Source organism: Mycteria americana, chromosome 8 (assembly GCF_035582795.1).
Source record: "Mycteria americana isolate JAX WOST 10 ecotype Jacksonville Zoo and Gardens chromosome 8, USCA_MyAme_1.0, whole genome shotgun sequence".
Classification (NCBI taxonomy): Eukaryota; Metazoa; Chordata; class Aves; order Ciconiiformes; family Ciconiidae; genus Mycteria; species Mycteria americana.
The window spans coordinates 33,575,305-33,600,358 of record NC_134372.1 but is presented as its reverse complement, the minus strand read 5'-3'; positions in this window follow the sequence as shown (position 1 = coordinate 33,600,358).

Below are 25,054 nucleotides of genomic sequence, written 5' to 3'. Positions count from 1 at the left end.
GGAGCAGTTGGTTAGCATGTGGCACCTGCTGTAGAGCATGAACGAGATGGTGCACTTGCAGCTGAAGTGAAACAGTGGAACTGGTTTAGCTTGGCAGCTTTGTCTGTCTTTGCAGAAATGCGTCTACAAATCTAGTAAGGATTTGAAGATAGGATTTAGAATATTTTGTTCCAGTTTATGGAGCATCTATTGGAGCAACATTTTGGGGCTTGACTCACATGACAGATTGGTAATGCAGAACTGGAGGACCAACAATGGCATCAAAACACCAGGATGAAAAAGACTGCTTTTCTACAATTGCTGTTAGGCCTATAGATGCTTTCCCACTACACTAAGAACATTGTTGGGGGGGAAAAAAAAAGGCTTTTTCACTGTTGCAAGACACGGTTGATCAAGCTGGAAGATTAGTCATTATCTAGTCCTGAAGAAGCAGAATGCCACATTCTCTAGGAACTCCCATGTTGTCAGGAATAAGGAAGAAGATTTTGTTCTTCTGCTATTGCACCTTGTCACTCTTGTAGAGTCAACTTACCCTCTTGCTATTTGAAGTCTTTCAATGGATGTTTGGACAAGAGACAAGAGTTGTTTAACTATACCATAAGTGGTTGCAGAATGAAGGCAGAATGTTTATTTAGAAGACTGAAGGGTACGTGGTAGTGCTTTGTGACAAGTCTGAGTGTTTCTCAACAAATGGAGTTCCTCTTCTTCCGGGAAGAGTTATGTGCTACATGTGATGTCTTTCACTTTAAGAGAACATCGCATGTGGAAACAGGCATTGCAGGGTGAAAAAAATAGCTATTCTAACCTAATACTTCTAATTACAAAATGCTCAGGATTTCACTCTGATACTGAAATTTAACTCAGGACTTTAAAGACTTACAGGCGCTACAGTAACAACAATTTTACTTAATACGTACCAATGGAAACTTCATTTTTTTCTATTTTTTCACTATCTGTTTTTCTTGATGTGCTCATACCATCCCATTTTTTCTTTTAAAAACTGTTAGAAAAGGTGATCCACAGATATTTTTCATAGCATATAGATTTCTGTATTCATTTGTTTTGGTTTGTTCTTCCTCACATACAAACTATACAAACCTGATTCCAATAATACTTTAAAATGAAGCTGTTTATTAGTTTATTAGTGAGGAAAGGTGGGCACAGCTTTCTTGGAGCCAGCATGTTATGTTGCTTGTTGATTTATAATACTGTGTGGTTTGTAAAAAGACAAAATGATAATTTCATGCAAATAAGACACCAATGCATACATCTGCCCACTCTAAGGCTGAAGTAGTTTATGCTTTTCTGCCCAGTTCATTTTGTCTTAGTCACGAAATAGTATAAACAGTTCTAGCCAGGGCTATAAACTGTGTAGTGTTTAACTGTTGTGCACGGTAGAATTTTAAGTTCCGAGCCTTAAACAGTAAAGCAGATTTCAATTCCTAAGGGTCTTACCATATTTTTAGTTAGGGCTAAAATATAACAGTTGCCTGAGGAAGAAGTTTTAGTTAGAAAATATTTGAGGTAGGCAAAAGCCGTATTTAAATTTTACTAGAAAATGAGAATTCAGCACCAGTTCTCAGAAAATATAACATGCTAAGCCACAGGAAATCTGTCCAAACAGTGTTACTAGGTGGGCCACTGTAAGTATTTACTAGAGCTTGTGATACCTGCCAGACAGAGCGTATGGGCTGGAAATTCTTCTGGCACACAGTGCAGCAGGGTGAATTTTTGCCACTACTCATCTGGGACTCCAAGAGGAAAGGCAACTTAAAAAGTTCTCTAACCTGTTCTAATGAAGCTACTTGTTAGTGTCTTTTCTGGGATTGTCAACTGTATGACTGCTGTGATTGATACACCTGTCCACTGAGACAGACAGCTGAGGAGTTCACTTTGTTTTCAATAGGCTGTCAGACGGCTATGAGATACTAATCCTTCCAGTCTTGCAATGGCTGTTGAGACTTCTGCTCTAAATGAACAGCCACCGTTGAAGCCTGATGAATGTTGGCTAATGGAAGGGGGAATATCTGCATTTAGTAGAACTTTGCTGCTTCTAATTAATGTCATCTTTCCCTTGCCTAAACCATACTTGCTTGTGCTAGCAAGAAAGTCTAAAAGAAAATGCTGTCTATCGAGAGAGACTTTGCAACTGTTCAGGTAAAGGTTGGACCAGCTGATCTTTTGAGGTCCCTTCCAACCTGGGCTGTTCTCTGATTCTATAAATGGGGGGCAGGTAAACAGCAAGGTGTGTGCATTGATTTTGAGAGACGGGGAACTGCACTCGCTTGGTGTCCTGCAGAAGGAGGCCTGTTGCACTGACTAGTGTGCCTATGCTACTGAATCAGAAGGGTGCCATTCAGTTAATCAGATTCTTTGCTTAAGATGATGTTGCTTCTTTATAGATATAAGGAGGTTTTATACTACATGCAGCCTAATTATGTTTTAAATAAGAAGTTCTCAGGTTTTAATTTTTCTGTGACTATTGTGAAGGATGGACAAAGAATATTTTATAATGGACAAATAACTGCCTGCTTCAGGAAGCAGGGAAAATAGGAGCCAAATGTAAGAATGAGTAACAGCATTTATACACGATTGTGATTCAAGGAATAGAGTCACAGAACAACTTCAAAGATTCTTGCTAGTCGACAGGATATTTGGAACAGACTGAGATGAGAAAAAAGCATTCCCTCTGCATTACAAAACTCTGGCATTCTCTTTCAAACTGCTAATTAGGAAAAATAGGTAGCACCCACAGATGAAAGCACTGCATGTGTCAGTCTTAGAAATAAAGACATGATTATGGAATTTTTGGTACTAAGCACGTAGACGTTGGTCCCCCATAATCTTGTTTGTGTATCCGAGAAACAGAATTTAGAAGTGTAAAAGACTAACTTCTCTAAATCATAGTGCAGAGTACATTTTTTTTTGCAGATTTGAATTGCTTTCTATTTAAAAGATTGATTTACCCAAGCATTTTTGTGGGGTATTTCTACCTTAATACTCAGGAACGTAAACTTATTTCACAGTCAAATGATTTGCAATTCACAGTATCTTAATATGTTTGATAATTACAAGCATTTTTTGAGGATACCTGTTAAAGTTTACAGACACATCAACTCTTGCTAAATTGAACCAGAGAGAAAGGCATCTGTTTGGTACGTATAAAGACTTTCGCAGTCCTAAAACAAATCTTGACCAAAAAAATAAGTGCAGAACAATGATGCTTATTTTGACACCCTCCCTCCCCATCCCCCCCATTAGGTGCATTGCAGATATGGTACAATCCAGACAGGATAACAGTGCTTGGGAAATGCTGCTAAGTTATGAATTTGATTGTCTCTGTGTGTTTGTGTGAAGTACTGCTTAACAGTATAGCCTTCAGTGTGGCTGTTTCTAGATGTGGCTGTTTCTAGCAGCAAGATTGTCTGAACCTTGGCCATCAACACTGAATAGTTCTAGTCCAATGAAGCAAAGCATAGGGATGGAGCATGGAAAATCCTCAATGATCAAACTGAAGCAGAAAAGTTAATGGAGGTTGTTTTTAAAAAACAGCCTGTTCTCTCAGCAAATGAGATATCTGGTGGAGAAGTAGAAGTGAGAGAATTTTTAACTTCTATTAAGTAACACTGACAAAATTCTTAAGATTCTCAAGGCTGGCAAGGGATTTGGGGACAACTGCATTAAAGGATATATTGCTTTGTAACTCACTTTTTCTAAGAGTAGTAGAATGAGAGTGTTTCAGAATTTTCTTTGCATAGCCTGAATTAGTTCTTTGAAACGTTGCATGGCTTCCTCCTATGAAGCTGCTGTTCTGACTGCAGCTACACAGGGCTCTAGGATAATGTTTGTGATAAGATGGCAAGAGATGTGAGAAGACTCTGTCCTAACTCTGAGACTTAGATGGATGGCACATCTGAATTTTGTCATACTTATCTGGTCTTGCTGCAGTGATTATGTTTGCTTAGTTATCCACTTAAAGGATGTCATAGTTTCGCTTCAAAACTGAACTGAGGTTAATAATCTCAAGCCCACTATTACACCTAAAAATTGTCTTATATTTCATCCCAATTGAGATCAAATGTTGAACTACATATTAGTCACCTGTATATTTTTTAGTAAAGTGTGGTTGTCAGTTTTCAAATGTATACAAAATATTCAGGTAAATACATGGAAATGTTTCACACTGAGATTTTTATATTGCTTTATCTAATGGGAAAGTGTCTTTTATTCTTCTGTGGTTTAATTATTCTTACATAATATCTTTAGGCACAGGAGTTGTGAAGGCAGCTGATAATCCAGGAAGAGAGACTCAAAAGAGTCTTCTGAACGGATAAAGTTTCCTGAACGGTCATATTTGCAGGGAAAGGTAAGAAAGATGTTTAAATCTGAAGGAGTCACCCCACCTTTCGGAGTCCCCTAAATAGTTATGTGGTATAAAAGCTAGCATCCTTCCCTGAGCTGAAGCTCTTTCCTGTGAATGGGCGTAGAGCAAGTCCCTGACTGTGGGGGTAGGTAAGCACCTATGACGTGTCAGCCAGATGCAGAGAGGACGAAGAGTTTTCTTTCCTTTTATTTAAGCATGATTTTCTTTCCTTTCTTTCCTTCAGTGTGTCTTTCTAGTTTTTTAGTGGTGATGTGACTGAATTGTGAATGGTTGTGATGTTTGTAAACAAATAGTTGTATTTGCTTTCATTTTAATTTGGCTTGAGATAAGTATGATTTCAGACTAAGGGGCATTGTATTCCTGCAAGAGTAGCGATCCTTAAACTTTAGCTACTCTTCTACTGTCCTGATTTCCAAGACATTTCTCTGTGGCATGTAAAGGATAGCTGCCTATACCAGATCTCTGTTGGACTGTTTGATTTAGGAAAGAATAACACAGCTACATGTGTGGAAAAAGTGCCTTCTGATGACCTATAATAGCCACAAGAATTTGCTGGTATGTGGAAAGGTAATTAGGAACACCTGGCTCCCAAGAGTGCAGGAGGGAGTTTGTAGCACAGAAGCTGAGCCCAGAAGCATAACATGCTGAAGTTGTGCGTAGAATGACTAGTGACAATGGTGTTAATTAGGTGTGTTGGTAGGATATAAAAATATGCCTGTTGCATTGCTTCTTTTTATGGTAGTTGCAGAAAAAAAGCACGAGGTTGAAAGTATGCAGCAAGAGTCATGGCCAGAATTAATTTCGACTTTGATAACTTCTAGCATCTAAGTATGTACAGTTCATAAATTCCGTCTGAGCTGTACATATCTTTGCGTCTAGCTGCAAACTCCAGTTGGATAGTAAGGTTGTGCTTCCGTCCTTGTATTTTCATCTTGGACTAAAATATTTAGTGCAGGACTAAGGCCCTTTGGAAAAGTATAAAGGAAAACAAGGCAAAAAGCAAAGCTGCAGTTTACCAAGACCCAGACAAACTCTGAGTGTACAATCCAGAACTAATGGGATCTAATGCAGATGTTACTGCGTGACCAGGTGACAGGAGTGCTCCTAAAGATGTGTGGACTCAGTTTGAAAATATAAAGGCCAGATTAAGCAAGTGAAAAAGGACTACTTTTCTGCTGGGAGGTTCTGGAATACCAGCCTGGCAAAGCGAATGCAGTGTGGGAAGAGATCACGCAATAGAGAAAGCAGGAGGCCACTTTTTTTTGCACCATTTATACTCCATGGGGGCTTACACCTGAACAGCAATAACTTTGTTGGAAACCTTGTCATACAGCTGGTGGATTACTGAACATTTTAATTGCACTGCATTTGGTTGCCTTTTCCAGGACCACTCCCCTGTCTACTCAGCCTATTGTGCATAAGTCAGCCCCTTTTATTTATATCACAGTAATATATGATTATTTGTATCAGCAAAAGTTGTTTCCACATCTGTGTGGTGAGTGAATAGCATAACATGATGTATTCCAAAGTTCTTCCTTGTAATTTAATCACTATGCATGAAATCTCAGGAATAAGAAAGCCACTTTTTAGTAAAAATTGCTATTACAAAATTTATTGGGCCCATCAAAGCTACCATCCAAAGCAGATTTTTATGGAGATGATCTCTTTTAATTCTCTGCTCAGCAAAGTCTCAGGTGATCTACCAGTATAGGAAACTAGCTGCTTAGAAGATGTTTTGCTCCAGACGTTTTGTGTTACAGGCAGATGAATGGAAGACTGCATCAAAGAGCTTCACTTTTTTTCATGGTTCAATGTTCAGGTGGAATAGGAGTGCAACCAAAGCAAATGCCGTCAGCCTTACATTCATCTCAGGAACCCTTCCTCCCTTCCCTTGAGAGAAAGTGCGCTAAGAAAAAGGAATCTGTAGAGTTGCATCTAAAATTCCCTAATTATATCAAGTGATTTTTCTGGGGGGAATTAAAAAGTGTAAGGCTAAAACGAGGCAGATTTTTTGTTCTCTTTATATTGCTTGTATATGACTGTTCCTCCTGTTTTAAGGTGTCTGCAAGACCACATGAACACATCATTTTGTAGTGAAGAATTATTCAGTTTTTAAGCTACAATAACACTTTCAATAGTCAATTTTTTCGAAGTTTGAATTACGTTATAATACTGGAGATAGATTTTTTTTTTTTTTTTTTTTTTTTTTTAATTGGGCATGTCAATTAGATATGTGCAGTGAGATCTCTTGGCAGCTTAAGTCAGGTGGAGACTTAGTTGATCATTGACTTCATGCGTGCTCAGCTTTCTGCATGGACGTTGCTATTTCTGATTTTACTGATAGGAAATTGCACGAGCTTATGTTCATCTAGCACTCACTGTAGTAATAAATTAACTTACTAATGTATCTACATTTGTGAATAGTGAGATGGTTAGCCCCCAGAAAAAACTGCCCAAACTCAGATTTCACACTGTCAACTATATAATGAGGTTATGACTGCATAGCTGTAGAAACTACAGGTGTTAATTGGAGAGATTCTGCGGGTAATTGGCATATGAAAGTGGCATATACTTTTGAGATACTTCAGAAAAAGAAAATGTATAAAGGTGGTGCTCTCCATTAGTTGTTTCTCTTAAACTGTATTTTCCTGGAGATATGTCACTAAATATTCTGCCATATGTTGATCTAAAATTCTTACCAACATTCATGTAAATTTAGACTGCTAATAAACTATTTTTCCAAAGCAGCCTGCTTAGAGAAAGTTGTGATCCTTATGAGAAGGATGTCTTGCAGTACGGTATCTTACAGCTGCTGTCGCTATGATGTGGTTCTTTTGAGGCAGTACTTCTTGATCTGCCATAAAAATTACGATAGCACAAACTGCAATTTATGACGAAACGTAGCTGCAAATGTACCTGTTAACGTGGTATAGCATTTAATGGAGGTATTAAGTAGGAACTGGCCCATCTGTATAGGAGCAGATACCTGGCAGGATTTTCACTGTAAAGACAGTGTAATATGTGGCTGTGTCTTTCACTAGAAGACAGATTTTGGTCAAGAACCCTGTAGAGTACCAGTCCTGTTCTTCCTTGCCTGGCCTTTCCTTGGCTTATCCTGCTGTACTTTCAGGCCATAGATCTTTATACTCTGGGAAACATACCTTTAATGTAGCAGAAAGACAGTGAATTAAATATGGGCATACGACAGAATGCAAGGAGAACGGAAGCACACAATGTTACCACCTGTGCAAGTGGATGTCTTCAGGTGCTGACAAGAACGACCAGCATGAAGAGTCTGATAGGAGGGTCGTGAGACAAAAGGACATAATCTCTTGGCAAGAATAGGTACGGTTTTGTGTAACAAGTTAAGAACATTAGAAGCAAGGTAATGATTAAATGTAAGGGTTTTGGTGCTTTCTAAAATCCATTGCAAGCACCATTAAATGTAAACTGAATTTGCTTTTTTAAAAAAACAAAGAAATATTAAAAAAGGGGCCATGAAACCATCATTACCAGTAACTGCAAATTTATCATGCAGCTACTGTGCTGCCAACTAGCATGAAGTTATTGAATAGAAGGTAACAAACTGGGGGTTACTATTTAACCCCTCATTGGGTTTTACAACTGCATTCACTTACATATTTCCAAACATTTCTGAGACATTAATTATTTAACTTAATTATTCAATCTAATTTCTGTAAGATAGACAAGTATGTTTATTTTAAAGGTGTGGTAAGACAGAGGAGGATGCACAATGGACATGTAATAAGCCTATGGCAGATCAAGAATAAAAATTATAAGATAAAAGTTTAACTTAGGATTTCTGATTCCTGCTCTAACATTAGGCACCCAGAATATTTTACAGTAAAAAAAGTTGTCTCTAGACTTTGGTGTCTGTTGGGCCACATGGCAGCTAAAGGAGAGTTTTCATGATCAGAACTTTGGTCATAGGTGTTCATGTTCATTGTCTGTCCCAAATCAGACACCTGTTGGTGGTCTGATTTTTTGGTTTGGTTTGGTTTTGTTTGGGTGTTTTTTTGTTTTAATCTGGCCTTGTGTCATTAATCCTACAGTCTGGTCTTAATCTAAAATTCTTGAAAAGTTCTGCCTGGAAAGAGATGGTAGAATTGGGGTGATAGTCAGTTTTATTTTACAGTTGGGCAAATACCAAACCTCTGCAGTGGAATGGACTTCCTGCTCTGTGATGTTTTCCCAGTGAACTTTGAAGAGAAAGTTGTGATGGATGTAACATTCCCTTGGATGTCAAAGGACTAGACAGCTAAATCAACAGCTTAAGGCTTACAAGTCAAAACAATTTTTTTCCATGATAACCACATCCCCATTGTCTTTTAGTTATTATGAAATCAAGACTTTGTGGTGGAGGAGTGGGACGTTTTTATTTAAGGAGAGTAAGTTACTGGTTGAGACTGTTTCTGTATTACAGCATGTCTCACAGTACATTAATACACCCCTTTAGAATGCTAGTTGCTCAATCAGAAAGGTCCATCAGTCCAAGTCATTTTATATGGGAATTACATTTATAATTTCTTGTCTTGATTTTTTTTTTTTTAATAATTCCTCCTTATTGATGTCCTTGAATAAAGAACTAATTTTAAACGAGTTGTTGCCAGCCTACGGTCTGCCCTTTATCCTCATTCCTTAACATTAGCCTGAAGGTTTAATTCAAGTTGTATTTAGTGGAATACTTTTGTAGTCCTTCATTTACATGTATGCCAACAAGCTTAAATGCACTGCAACCTTGGAAGACTTTCAAAGGAAGTAATAATTCCTCTGAAATAGGTCTTTTGAAAGCTTTATCTTGTTCTTTCTCTTTTTGTTAATCTTGGAGCCCCTTAGCATGTCAAAGCAATTTTTCTAATGTCACATCTTTTAGACATTAGCATGAAAGAGCTTTAAAAGATGATTTGAGAAAGAATAAATGTTGAATGAGCATTTATTATAGAGCCGTTTATGCTACATTTGCATTTTGACTATATTTTTGACGTGAAATGTTTGAAAAGCAGGCTAATTTGAAAGTCAATAGTCTCTAAACAATGTATACTACAAGTCTGTTTACACTGAACTGTTTCCTTTGTGCATTAATTTACAAAAATAAGATTTCATTAGGCTTAAGCCGATTTGTTTATCGGGATGAGATTAAACTAGTCTCATTAGTCTTAACATTGAAATGGTATTCCCTTTAGAAATTTGGTAATGATCAAATGTTCCTCTTTAAGTTACGTTCAAGAGAATAGGGACAAACTCATCAGTCAATTGATATTGATCTTTTTTGAGTTCTGATTCCTTCCAATTCAACTGTTATGGAAATTAATTGCTGAAGAATACCCAGGTTTGGAATGAGAAGAATAATATTTATTTATTACAGTATTACAAAGAAATTTAAACAATTTTTTTTTAAATTATTTTTGAAAACATGGCAGACAAATTGTCTGTGTATGTAGTAGCTAACAGACTGAAGTTGTGCATAATTTGAATGATTTTGTTTATGTTTGTGCACGGAGACCGGCCAGATAGCATTTGGAACATTGATAGGAGTTGCTAGTAGTATGCTACCAGGGTAACACATCATGTATCATCCATGTGGGTATGTTATCCAAGATATTCTGGAGAAAGTACCTAAAAGAATTTCAGTTTTCAGGCATCACAATATTCTATATATGTCATTTTAAAAGTCCATGCTATTGTGGGGTTTCTGGAAGTACTACTTTGCAGACAGTTTGCTAATTACCAAAATTTAAAGGAAAGTAAGAAAAAAAGAAGATCTTCCTTCCATCTTTACATTTCCAGTGAAATCTCAGCTTTAGTAGAAGGATCAAAATATTAACCAAGAGGAAGAGAATAAGCAAGATTGATATCTGTAATGGTCGAGAAAAAGATAAAAGATAAAAATGGAGATGGTGTCAGCACCCACCAGGCAGTAAAAGAAAGCTAGACGAGCTGTACCTTCAGATAGCCACCCTACGTGGTAGGGAGGACTCCCATCATAGCCCCCCAAGTCTGTGGTATGATAGAAACTTGGAGAGCTGTGGATCTTTTAACTCCAGAAGAGAAATTCCCTCTTCCCTGTAGAGGTCCAGTAGTCATATTAGTCGTCACAAATACTGTCTTTTAAAAATTGTTATGCATAATCATACATATTAACATTAGTTAATATTATTTTTGAGAATTACTGATTTGGAAGGTTTTTTAAAATATAGCAGGTTTTATCATAATGATGGGATTATTATTATTTCCTGGATGACATTTATGTTGTAATTTCTTACATGTTCCTGTCACTGAATCCTCAGTACAGGAAAGACTCAAGGGTCTGTATTGGTGCAATAACAAAAGTAGATGTAGCATAGAGAAGGGAGTGAGCATTTAACCATTGCATAAATGCTATAAGGAATAGTCTTCGATTTAAGTAATGCAGTAGTGAACACACCTTTTCCTCATCTTTGCTATAGATTCAACTGTTGTTGCCATCCAGAGAGGAATTGCAATTTCACTACCCTAGAAGCCTTAAAATACTGCTAATAACCCATCATTCTGACGTCAAGAAAGCCATAATCGTTCTAAGTATGGCTAATGTGCAATTACACAGAAGCTGCCCTCCTTAAACGATCCTTTCTAAGTTCTCTCAACATAGAGAGGGCAAATCTTGTGGCGCCAAGTTGTAGAGATCAAAGGGCCCTGGTAGTAGCAAGAATTCTAAAGTGCCAATAATACCAGAAAAAGGGGAATCCACAAAAATGAGTGACTTCTCCATGGGCGTTCTTGGAAGGTATATTTTTCATTTGTCTTGAGATATCTGGGTTACTTTTTTTAAAAAGCTCTGTTGAAATATATATTCTCAGAGCAGCGACTCACTGAAGAAGATTCAGGATACAACTAAATAAACTATGGTCTATTGTAGGTATGTATACATCTTCAGGTATAGAAAAGATGTCTGGACTATTTTAATAGGTGTTTGTATGTATTTACGTGGAGAGGTAGATACACACACAAGTGTGTGTGTGTGTTATATGTTTAAACATATATATATATAGTTGCCAGCACTATCTGAGTATCTTGTAACAATTATGCTAATGCTTGAAGTGACAATCTAATTGAGAGGGGATGGCAGGGAAGGGTTTAAATCTGAAATAGAACAGAACTTAAATGGACACACCCCCCCCGCCCCGACTCTTCAGGTGGTATTTGCTGTAAGGGAGTACATAAGGAACAAGTGAAAGATCTACACTCTTACTGTCATTCTCAGACACACACACACACACATATACAGGGAAAGAAAAAGAAACTCTCTATTTGTGAACTTTCTGAATAAGGTAAGAGTGTTCTCATAAAAGTAGGATTTTTAAAAGGAAATCGTTGAAAATGGCCTAAGAATACAACTTTTGAACACTGTCTCCTTTTTTTCCTTGGTATGAATAAAAGCTCTAAAAGCTCTAGCCTTTAACCTTTTCAGGTCTTTCTATTCATTTTCTGAAGAGATTTACATGAGAGACGTTCTTTTTTTTGTTTGAGTTGTTTGATATAGGTGATGATCATGTAAGTGCAAGGGCCTATCTTTCTCAGGATCTTAGACCTCAGCACTGAGCTAAAAGCTTGCTCTCAGCAGTGGATAGCAGATGAAAATACCTCTGTCCTCCTTCAAATGTTATTTCCCTGGAAGTTTTATCATTTCAGGGCTAATGCTTTACTACTTGGGTGCCTCCAAACCCTAGCCTTCAGATAAAACTGTAAGAGGTTGTGTAGTACCCTGAGCAATCCTAAGAGGACATTTACTAGTATGAAGTAGTTGCCTGGGGGCTGAACTTCATCAGTCACGGTATCTATAGTAGTCTGTGTCCCTTCTCTCTTTCAGTGTATGCAAGTGGGTTTTGCTGATGCATTTAGACATGAGAACAGAAACATTCTTTAAATGGGAGACTTACAGGGAAATACAAATTCTGAAATGAACAGTCCTATTGTCTGAGTAAATTCTTGCCCTGTGCATGCCTTTTGGAAACTCACTCATACTAAAGCATAGCAATTCAAGAAGCAGAATGCTTGTTGGAATTTAACATAAAGTCCCAATCATTTGCATATATTAGAGATTTTGTGGCTTCTTTTATGTGATTAAATAATAATAGACTAGGCAAATGCTGGCCTTCCTGTAGTCAACTTAAAAAAAAAAAAAATCCATTTACTAGGTCTAGGATTTCATTTATTGGCCCTAATGGATTTTTTTTTTTTTCAAATTCTAGCTAAATTAGTTTTTCTGCTTGCTGCATACTTATCTTGCAGCTTGACCATTTCTTTCTTTGTTGTCACTCAAGACTTGCTTTCCAAGTTTTATTCCATGTTATTTCCTCTTCAGCAGGAGGAATTATTGAACTATTAGGATGAGCAGTTCAGCAATTTCACCGTGTTTCATGGTGTGTTGCATAATGACTGCCTCACATTATATTCTCCTCTTTCGCCCCCAACTCTCACTTATTATATCAGTGATTGCCCAAGTTTTTATTTGCGCTACTATCTGGGGCAGTAGCAGCAGTGACCGCTGATCTGACAACAACTACTACTGTATTTTGTCCAGCTTGCTCTGAATACTGTGATAAGAACAAGTAGTTTCTGAACCTACCTGTGACAGGTGAGTAAAAAGGACTTTTTTTTTTTCCCCCAGTTATGATAATCTGCTCTAATAAAAGCCTTTTCTAAATAAATCTTGCTTCACTAGAAATGTAGAGACATAGGGACTAGAAAGCACACAGAACTTAATTTTCAGAAAGACAGGAATTGGAGACTGCAGCAGCCACCTCCTCTGACAACTGCCTTGTGCTCCCTCTTGAGCAAACCCTAGCCATACGAACAGGGTCAAAGCTCAGTGTTTTAGCAGAACCTTAGGTTGTATTTACACATTTAGGTATGAGCCACAATATCCCATTTTATAAGATAATGTCTGCAATTTCTGAACATTTGGGTCACTTCCACCCTTCTTAAATTATCACTTTTTACTTTTCTATTCTGAATGAGCCTTGGTGTTTCAGGTTAATTTAATCCAGTTCATCTACCCAATAGCTTTGTTCTTTCGTAATATACTCTCTTGATCTTTTTTAACCTTCTCCCCATTTTTGTTTTCCTCATGCGATCCTGCTTTCCTGATTTTAATTTTATAAGTTTATTCACTTTCTTCAGACAGATACCTTTCAATACATATATATTTTCAATAGTCAAATCTTTGATCCCATTCTATAAATAATTTACTTTCTTTCATGCTACTCATTAGAATTGTGGTGGTGGTGTTGTTTATTATTTCTGATATATTTGTGCAAAGCTTAATACACCAAATATGAATAAAGAGCAATAAACACTGACATCTTAATTTCTTTCTCATGAGCATTCAAAAAAAAAAAAGAATAAAACAGAAATTCTGCTCTTCTGAGATGGATACTTCAGTGTTATGAATATATCCTCGGAAAAATGTAATAATGACCATGGTCAGATGAAAATATTAGTTCTACACTCTATATGTTGTAATTTTTAAATTGTCACTCTTACAGCTTCCTTGCTGAAAAGAAATTCAGCTTTTGGATAATAAAACAACTCTGCATAGGACAGGTATTGTATTACAGTGCCCCCTTCTACTTAAATTTAGACAACTCAGAACAGTGCAAATAGTCTGACAGTTTATCAGGTGATTATTTCACAAGCAATCACAGATTTGCTGAGTCTTACCATTGTGCAAATTTGTAAAAGTTACCACTGCTAGTTAATACTTCTGCAGGCAGAAGTTCCTAGTTCAAAATTCTGCCTAGTTGTGTTTTTGGAAGGTGAGGGAATGTTAATTATAATGTAGCAAAAGCTGACCCGTGATAACTGTGCTCTTACCTAAAACACGTTAAAAAAATCACCAGGAGTTGCTTTGCCTACTTCCCTGAAAATGGAAGAGAAGGAATGAAAAAGAGAGGTGCCCAAGAGATTTTGAACAGATGATTACCTTTTGAGGTACAGGTTAGGAGCTCATGGAAAAGGCAGAAGTCAGACTTCAGAATCAGTGAATCCCCTTGAAAGTTAAACAGCTCACTGGTTTCTCAGACTGGTTTCTCAGTGCTTCTGGCTCCCTCTAGGAGCCCAGAAACCTTAGAACCAGAGCTAATCTGCTTCTGTTGTTCCTGTTTCTATGAACATATTAAGCTATTCAGGTGGAGAGCAATGTCTGAGGTTGAGTTGTTGATCAGAATTGATCACTTGAACAGAATATATAACTTGACGTGGTGTTCATTAATTAAAATGTTCATTCACAATGCAGTTTTAGAGTGACATCAAATGGTATGTGCTACACAAAATTATATTCTAGTAATTCTCCCTGCTGACCGCAATCTTTTACTAACATCTCATCTCTTTTCATGTCTCTGGGTCCTGGTTAGTCAACAGTTACTTTGATACTTTTGCTGGTATAAACAAAACATTTCATGTCGAATGGCAGTTGTGTGATTCCATGGAGAGAATATACACAACGCTGATGTATATCTAATCCCCGTGGCTCCTACATAGTCTCATAAGTAGGCATTAAGCCCTATTTATGCCTATTCATCCCTGTTCATTGACATGGAATATAAGAATGTGCCGGTCCTGCTATTTTTCCATGTTATAATTACACTGAACCTCTCCAAGTCTCAACACAGTGTGAAGTGGTCTGTATGTGAAATAGGGCTCCAGGGATGCTGTTTTATTGACCATGTGACATTGACATTTGGAATGCTGAGGTGGGATACAGATGGGTTTCTGTGGAACAAGGCGGGTTTACCCCTGCTTAGTATCTGGCTGCTGTTTTTCTTTGGGTCCAATTCAGTGTTCAGTGATTGAGCAAAGCTCCAACTGACTTCAATTAAGAGGTTAGCCCGAGTACACACTAGTGTAGTAAGTCTTTTTAAGGTGTTAACATCACAAGTTTCATATGCATGTGGAGGTAAAAACCCTTTTCATATAGGACACTGGAACAAACCCATGAATTGTTCCCAGGCTACTCGGGTCAAAGGTCCCCCATAGCTCCCTGCTACTCAAGATGAGTATTGTTTGGGTCCTGGGGGAGGAGAATTCTACAAGTACCAATAACTGGGACTTGTCTGTCCAATTAATAATCAGAAAAAAATGCAAATATAAAGGGGAACTGGTAGTGATCCTACTATTAAAGCATTAAATATTTTGTAGCATAAGAGCACTAAGTCAGACTTCACTGAAGCATTTGAAATTAGGACCTCTTTAAAAAAATACAGCAGTTGGAGGTAAAAAAAAAAAAGCTTCAAAGCTGCTTTTTCTCCCCCTTGGAAACCTGCTGGTGTTAGGATAAAATGAACAGAGAAAAGAGAAAGGCTTGCCTTCTAATAAAGCATCTGTTGCCCACTTTGAACATTTCTTACTTCTTTGTGAGTGTGTCTCTTCAGTTATGGCGACTACTGACAATGAAGAACAGAGGTATAGAAAAAGACAATACCTGTTATATAGCCAATATTTCTGATTTCATGTCACTTTGAACAGAATCTTCATTTGACCACATGCTGTGTCCAAAAGGAATTTCTTTGTTGGCTGATCCAAAGATGCTGTAAGATGCTCAAAAAAGTAAACTGCGGGAATCTGTTCAATAAGAAAGATAAAAACAAATCTTACAATTCATTCAGTGCACTGCTATCACTTTTAACTTCAGCGTATTTTGGCATGCTGCATAAAAACTGAATTCAAATGACTTGTGCTTTTTTCCTCTTTCTTTTAATGTTAATTCTGGTCATGGACTATAGATTTCCTTCATCTTGGAAATAAAAGGTAATAAAATAAACAACTCCACACAGATTCAAAATGTGAGAAGGAATAAGAGGTGCACATACATTGCTGGATTGTTTAGAAACCTGTGGACAGTTATTATTGCCACTGAATTTTAGCTGCTGTAACCAAGCTTTGTGAGGGCTACCCTCCAGAAAAGATTTGCAGCCTTTCACAGCAGGAGGTTCTCAGATATGGCTGAGGTACTCACCTGAGTGATTCAGCAAAATTTTGGCCAGGCCTCAGACACTTTATTTTTCTGTCTTCTGTGAATGCTTATGATTCAAGGCCAAAATGGGAGGACATTGTATTCTAAGGGCTACCTTCTTCTCTTCCCAGTCAGCTCTTGTCCTGCTTGCAATGGATAAAGTCAGCTCATAACTGGCCATTGAAGCATTAAGCAAAGGCAGAGTAAGGGAATTTAATCTTAAAGTTTCACCTAATTCAACTGAGTTTAATGAAAAAAAAAGCCACTTCCATTTTAAATGGATATGGGAAATATGAAGTTTTGAATAGACAAACATTTGGATCTTTGAATTATTTAGAGAAGATAAGGTTGCAAAGATGACTTCTTTTGCAATCCTTTTTTATGGTACCCTTAAGCTCTCAAAACTTTCTCCTCAGATTCTTTCCTACTTTAGCCTCAAGTCTATTTTAGGATTTGAAGAAAAGCACTTGTAGGTTGGTTTGATTTTGGTTTTTGGGGTTTTTTTTTTTTGGTGCTTAAAAATATGTATGCTTTTTCTTGTGGTACATGAAAAAATATGTATGCTTTTTCTTGTGGTACATCTTTCTCACATGGTACAATAGTAAGAGTCTTTAGCACATGGATGTAATTATTACAGTTGAATTTTGTTGTGACTACAGTCTAGTACTATTAGTCATGTGGACTATTATATTGGATTTTTAAATATTCAGGCTAGTTTTAATTTCTCACTCGCAATATCTTCAATATATGAAATGTAACATGCTTTTGGAAGGAGTTAAGGCATGTAATATAGAAATTACATCTATCAGACACCTTATGGTATTTGGTGAAGCCTTATGGTGGTAAAAAGAAAACAAGACATGCATGTACCCTGCAAATGTTACAAACAATTGGTGTTATATAGATGGAAACTGAGGTTGATTTCAACAGCAGTGTGGTTCATACCACAATACAATACAAAAATTAGCATACAAAATCAAACATGCCATCAATCAAATTCAGTGTCAGAGACAGCACAGGATTTTGCAAGAAATAATCTTGCGACAATATCCTACTTTTTGAACTCAATAGGAAAGCTCATTGATGTTAATGGAGCAGGGCTGAGTCCTTGCAGAATAACCTGTTCCTACAGAGAAAGGTGTCTCTGTAACAGTGGTTGGCTGATAAACAGACTGATGAGGACTTGGATCCCTTCTAATAATAACTTAACCTACTTATTTTATAATGATGTTCTTGTAAATATCTAATTCCTTTTTTAATCTCATTCATGTCTCAGACTCAAATTTGTCATTTTGCAGTGAGTTCCATGGGTTTAATAATTTTTTTGTTAAATGTTTCCTTTCATTTGTTTTATATTTATGCTTTTCCTTTTTAATTCACTTTACCTTTGTATGTATTTTAAAAGAGAGCAAACAAGAAAATTAAATCTGTTATTCATATCCTTCATTACTGCCAAGTACCTTTTTAGGTCATGTCTCTCATTTCCTCCACAAAATAGGAGGATTTCCCTGAGTCCTAAGTAAGTTTACCTGGGAATATACCTGTGTCAGCCTGCAAAAATGTAGGAGATCAAAAGGATAGTCTGAAAAAAGAGTTTCTAGAATATTTTCTATTCATTCGCTAATATTCTTAAATCCCTTCTTTGTTTCTCACTGAAGAGTTAAATTACTAATTATGGAAGCCCTGGAGTCATAAGGGAGCAATGCATCCATTTCACGCAGGTCTTTCAGAAAAGTCTAGAAGATGCTGGCCCTTTGAGAAAAGATGACACAAGCTTTGGAAACACAGGTTTGTGCATGGCATACAAGATGGGCAAATGAACTCTGCCCTTGTATAAGCTTCTCTGGACCAGTAGCTCCTTCGTCTGATATGGCAGAAACATTCAGGTTCTACTGTGAAGCTGACCAGGCTTGCTCTGGGAAGCAGAAGGGTAGCAGGATTTGTGCTGACAGACCATATTACTAACCAGATTTGAGCAAGAGTCCCTTCCTGTCACTGTTAGTTCCATTTCAAATGAGGGCACAGCAGATACTCCCATTTAATCATTAGCAACTTATCTCTAGGCTAGCCACCCTCTGTCTCATTTGAATTCCTTGGTCCACAGCCACTGCCAGCTTTCCCAAGGGGCTTACTCTTTGAATTATGCATTCTTTCTCTCAGGTCATCAATAATGTTACTCAAAGCAGATGTATGTTCTGTAATTGATTAGTTATCTCTTCTTGGCAAATAGTAGAGGTTGTGATCGAATAAGCAGGTTCATAGATTCTCTTGATCAAAGCATCAGAATCTGATTATGCCTCCTATAAAAAACATCCTTTGAAGTGGATCAGCACTCAGGTAATTCAATTGTCTTCTTTCTGGAGAATTCATCTTGAAAGGAGGTCATTTGCTCAGGTACAAAATGGTGGAAGATACTATTTCCATTATGACCCATCTGGTGACTTTATGTCTGCCTCAGGAAAAAATGGAGTATGTGAAGATTATTTACTGTATCTGAGAGTTAAAGATGTGATTTTTTTTAATTATTATTCTGTAGATTAAATAGATATGATAATTTCTCTAGAATGGATCCTGTATTATATTTATCTGCATCTGACCCTTACTACACTTCTAGAAAAAATGAACAGTTCCCAAGTTTAAATTTAAACTATAGTAGGACTTTTCAGAATGCTATACAAACTCAAATTTTTACCTACTCTGGCTTATCAGCTAACTTACTAGCTCTTACCCTCCTCATAATTCTGGATGGAAGTCCATTTTTCAAACCAGACATCACTCTTTTTTTTCCTTTCCTTTTACATAGGGCTGAAAGATTACTGGATATCCAGTAATCCAAGAATTGTTTTTCTGCACTTTTTCTTTCCCAGGAGTGTGTCAACATTTCTTATTTCATTATTGAAATAGATCAATGGTTCTCATTAGGTACCAAAAGAACCTCAATACAAAGAAATGAAAAGTACTGCCAAATACTACTTTAAAGCTGAGAACTGCCAAGAAAAGTAATGGAAAAAAGTGAAAGGCATTTTTAATTTGAGCACTTTTAAAGATTAGAATTATGTCATTAATTTGCTTCTTAAACACGAACTTCTTAATGTCATTTATACTGTACATACATATGAAGTTCATAGCACAGTTCCCCAATGCAATGAACAGGCACTTCAGACGAGGCCTATAAAAGATCCTGTTAGTACTGAAATTTTTCTTCAGTTCTCAGTTAAGGAGATATGAGATCGAGGTGGTGCCTAATTGCTCTGTAGCATAATAGATTTCATCCTGAGAGCATCAGGAAGACTCCAAATGGATGGAAGAGATTTCTCCTCAGATGTGGAGATAGTATAAAAATATGTGAAAACAAAATAATTAATTTGTTCTTCTTTCTTCTCCTCCACAACACCGCTGCTATAATCTTTCCGTTGTTCTTCTCAATGGGTAGATCAGATACTAGAAGGACTTTTTTTTTTCTTTAACATGGGACTGATGGCTGTAGAATCTGACAAACATTGCAGGGTTAAAAGCTAACAGGAAGGCTGAATGAGTGAAAAGAAATCAGAATAAGAAAATGGAAAAGTCATTTTAAATGACTTTTAAATGTCATCTATAAAAGTAACAATTTTTAAAACATCTATAAAAGTAACAACTTCTTTCTGTGGCATGTGGAATATTTGAATGGAGGGAAAAAAAAAGATAATTCTTTATTCTTTCTTTCTTTTTTTCTTTCCTTTTTTGGATTTTCTTGGATGAATTCCATGGCCAGAATGATGCCCCAGTTCCTATATCCATAAAAAACAAAGGGCAACACGACCTGATGGGATCCTGCAGGGAGCTTCCAGTTAGGAGTCTCCACCTCAGTGTTTTCTTTCCTGTCTTTCTTTAGCCTTCAGGATCATGTCCCCCTAGGGCAGAAAAGGGAAAGATGTGAAGGTATCATAACATTTATAAGTAAGTTCTCTTAGACATTCTTTGTTATCACTGGACATCAGGGAACATATGACAACAATACTTCCTGAAGTGGTGGTATACATGGTATATCTTTGTAGTTAGCTTGAATTATGTGAGGGTTTCACTTTAGATCTCATACCATCCTCTGCTGGTGGATGTTCAGTGGCCCTTGGTAAATCTGTCCATAGCAGAGGACAAGGTGCTCCCCAGATTCAGTGTTTGTAAGAACTGACAAATCCTGCCAAGTACATGTTTCTAGCCAGAAGGCAGAATGATAAAAATGGAAATAGCTGAAGGAAAATGAAAAATAGCCAGCCTTTGAGAGTTTTAAAGGGAGCAGTCTCCTTAGGACCACGTGGAATTTCTGAAAAAATTCTTTAAACCTCTTGCCATGAAGAAGTGCCTTTTTTGTGAAAAGGAAGGCAGACCCACAAAAGTATGTTGAGGATTTAATATCTCTTCTTTCTTCTCTCTTCAGTTGGTGTCACTTGTGTCCCCTCCTTGCTCTTTAGGCTCCTCCATGTTTGCCTACCTGTGGCCCCTTTCAGATACTTTCTGGCATAAGAAATGTTTCTCTGTACACTTTCAATGGGAACTTTCAAGTGAAGACAAATGCTTCAGGCTCCTTGCTCTGGCTGGTTTTTTGTACATTAGTTTTGTCTCTTTTGGGTGACCTACGAGACTAGCCCAAGCTAATTAAGACTTCCACAACCTTCCATAATTTCATAATCTTCCATGCACACATATACATGCACTTTTTGTGTTAAAAATATTTCTGAAATTGTGAAACCAGGATATTCATGTGCAAACTTAATTTGATTCTTCTGTACGTCCCCTGGCTCTGCTCTGTACCCATCTCACCTGTTCTACATTTCTGATTCCTGAGACCATATTTCTAAGTATCTCAAAGTATGGTATGTAAACCAGTTTATCTGAATGGTGTGAGAACTCATTTTCCTAGTGGAGTATGGTTAGCACTCTGTTTCCATAGAGCAGGGTTGATTTAAGTATAGTTTCAGGAGAAAAGGAGATAATTCCTTTCTGCTCTCCAGACAATGATCTGCCCTTATGACTAAGGCATTATCTTGCTAGTTAGCTCCATAGTCTATATTTAAAATTCATAATAGTCTCTAAGAAACAATTGCTCTTGATTCTGTTTTTGCATGCCCTTTTTTCTTGGCTGTAGCTACGTATGTAACAACAATAATTCAACTGTAATATTTTGTATGTTATTCCTTTAAAGAAGTGCAGTGTCTTTCCTTATTCTGAATCTTATTAACCAAAGCTATACTTTGTATGAAACATAAGGAGTAGTCTGAAAGCAGACTTTCTTCCAGATACTGATAGTCCTAGTGGCCAGGAAGATACTTTGGCCCAAAAGAAGAGTTCATGCATCCTTTAACAAAACAAACACAATTTTAATCCACTTTCCCCCTTCCTACTGCAGGGAGTGTTGAAAGCTGTCTTTGCTCATAGCAAAGGAAGTAAATTCTGTGTTTAACTACTTCAAAATCTGGGAGCAAGCAATTCATGCCATCATTAAAATCCTTGAAGTGACTTCTTGGGCTTGAGGCCTGAAGTTACGTTCGTTCTCAAGAGTGGGGTAAGTATTTACAGGAAATTTTTTTGGTCCTGTTCCACTGTGGTGGTCCCTTTGCCTGCCTGAGCTGTATGTTTCAACTGTGTGAACCTGAGCAAGAGGATCTAATTTAATTTGCCTATGTCTATTCTGTAAATTGAGTAAGACAAGACAGGGCTGCCTGTTCCAAGATGTCTCTAAAGCACCTACTGCAATAGGATCCTAGTCTTGGTTAAGTCTCCTGGATGCTAACATACCATTATTAATTATAATAATAATAATGAATATAAGATATTAATCAGTAGTTTGCATTTTACCAACACAGTTGAATAGAATGCTCTTCTCTAGGAAACAGATAGTGTGGGAACTGCAGAATGAGACTTCATTTTTTTGGTTGTATGCGGTGCAGGCTATATGCAGGTCAAGCTCTGTTAGGACTGTTAGGCCTGTTGAGTCAATACCTCACCCTCCATTACAAACATTTCCTATGAAGTAATAATAGGTTGCTTTGGCACAGTTGACCTAATTTAATTATGACTTTTCTACTCGGCCGAATCTCATGATAGTATTTTTCTCGAAATGCCTATACTGTGAGAGTTCCAGACTTACTGCTAAAGCAAAGGTCTTTTAACTTGGTTATTTTATTTTTAAGTTCATGGCTATATGTGATATGAACCCATGTAAAGTATTTTGAAGGGGAAAACTACAATCAGAAAGAAAAAAAAAAGTAATTACTTAACTGTTTCTTTGCTTCTACTGCTGCTGAAGGAGTAAAGTCCATTTAGTATAAAGAAGATGGTAGTTGCATTACAGTATGTGTGTGACCATGGAGTTACTCCACTGAAAGCCATGGAATGCTGATAAAATGTAGACATGTGAATGCTGGAGCAGCAGCCAAGCAATGAGGAAGTTAAGTGGATGAGACTGTTGGAATGGAAACAGAAATCATTAAATGTAGGTGTCAGGATTTTGACATGTGACTGTGACTTTAGGCAGTTTTGCAACTGATACTGAAAAGAAAAGAGAAAAAAAGAAACATCCTATTAAAAGAAAAAAGTTTTCAAACTTTGCCGACCAAAAATATAAGCCATTCAAACAAATCACTGAAAACACTCCTACAGTTTCCATATGTTGTACTCTTTGAATAGATGTGGTTTGTAGTGGCTTATCAATGGAATGGCAATGGAGCATCTGGACTGACCAACTGGGGATGCCTGGAGCCCAGCTGGAGTAATGCTGCTCCCCACTGTGTCAGCGGGGCTCAAGCCTGTGGGGTCGGGAGCCCTGTCTGATGGGTGAATACATGGATGCTTAATTCTCTCCTCTCCTCTCTTCTCTCTCTTCTCCTCTCCTCTCTTCTCTCCTCTCTGTATATGCCTCTCTATCTTACACAAACTTTGAGTCATTAGTGGACTGCCTGCTGTAGAGATCTCTGGGCTTTACACAATCTGGCAGTCTCTCTGTCATTGGAAAGGAGATCTGAATCAAATCACAGCAGAGAAGAAGAAAAATTTCTCTTATGAGAGCTGTCACCTTGCTTTTAAAGATGGCTAGGATTTGAAGGGGAAAAAAAGTATTCAGAAAGAATGTATTTATTTCCATAATCCAGCAAACTTTTTCTAGCTTGAAATAGTTTGTCATTGTACAGGGAGTTTTCTTTTGTCTCCTTGTTTTCTGTGACCTCATATGCGACTTTGCACACCATGATGTGAAGACCCACAGTAATCTTAATCCGTCCCATCCGTGGGAGACAGGAGCCCCTGACTGTGATAACTTCTATGAGCAACTTCTGGAATTAAATAATGTTATGTTGATATAAATTATAAATGTTATAAATATACATGGGTTTCCAGCTAAATATTGAGCTTTGGGTTTTCCAGAATAAATGGAGCTGTGGATCTGATAGGAACAGAGCTGTGGTATGTCTCTGTTCTGTATTCCATTTAAAAATAATTATAATAAAGAACTCCTAATTATCTTGAACTCAGCACTGCAGCTGGACTACAGTAAAGATTTGAGTTATATCTCTAATGTGGTGAAATGTGTTTGGTTCTGCATAGGAAATTTTGCCAATATCATGTCTACACCTGTTCATTGTGAATGTACAAGTCTTCTTGTGACTTTGTTACATCACACTGAAATTGCTGTAATTTCTTTTTCCCTTTACCTCTCTTCATGTGAAGAAAAAAAAAAGACAAACAAAACCACCAGGCTCTGGTGCCAGGTTGTACTGCCAGACGCCCCTCTGGCACCAGACAGAGTGAGCACCTAACTCAGTTTCTTGCACTTTTGGCAAATCAAACTGGTATTAACTGCAGTATATTTTTCTTGATATGAAAAGGCTTTTAGCAGCTTGGTTAGGACTTTGTCTTTCACAGTGCTGTGTTCACGTCACTGTCAAGTGACATCTGAAATAGGTTCATGATCTCTTCTTCTTCTTGTGAATATTCTGTATGTAATATGTGCTTCGACTTCTACAAAATTCAGTTGCTTTCTAGACTTACAAGCTACAGGATATTTCCAATCCAAAATGCTTCATTTCAAAATTAAGTTGTCTACTAATTGATAAAGCATCCCTTGTGTCCTTTTGAAAAAGTCTGGCTCTAAAAGATGGAGGAAATGAAAACTCCAGTATGACAGCAATTCCACCTAAGCCATATGATTAACGTGCTGGGATGGATTCTCAGCTGTGCTGAGTTTGGCCTTCGTGAGACTGAGCAGAGCCAGAGAGAGCGGTGGCACTGAGCCACCTTTCCAGTCCTTTGATCCTGGGCCAGCCAGGGGCAGAACTGGCTGTCTGCGTACTTTAAAGCAACCTAAGAGGTGTTTTAAACTGTGCAGCTATAATGATGAGGTAGGGGCTGCTAGCTCAGATTGCTACCCCAGCCCCACTTCAGTGGTATCCTGGGCATTGCTCTCTTCTGCTCCCCAGCCTAGCTTGTGACACTTCACTTGTCACCAGGAATCCTAATTGCATCTTTACAGTTACTGCTTTTAGAAGTAAAAAAGCAGCCAAAGTCAGAGACAAAAATATTGCCTGTTACATTTACAAATAGAAGGAAATACCTCTTTCACCAGTACATTAATCTTATTTTGGAATAAACCCATTTTTAATTATTCATCTTGATTTCAATGTCTAAAT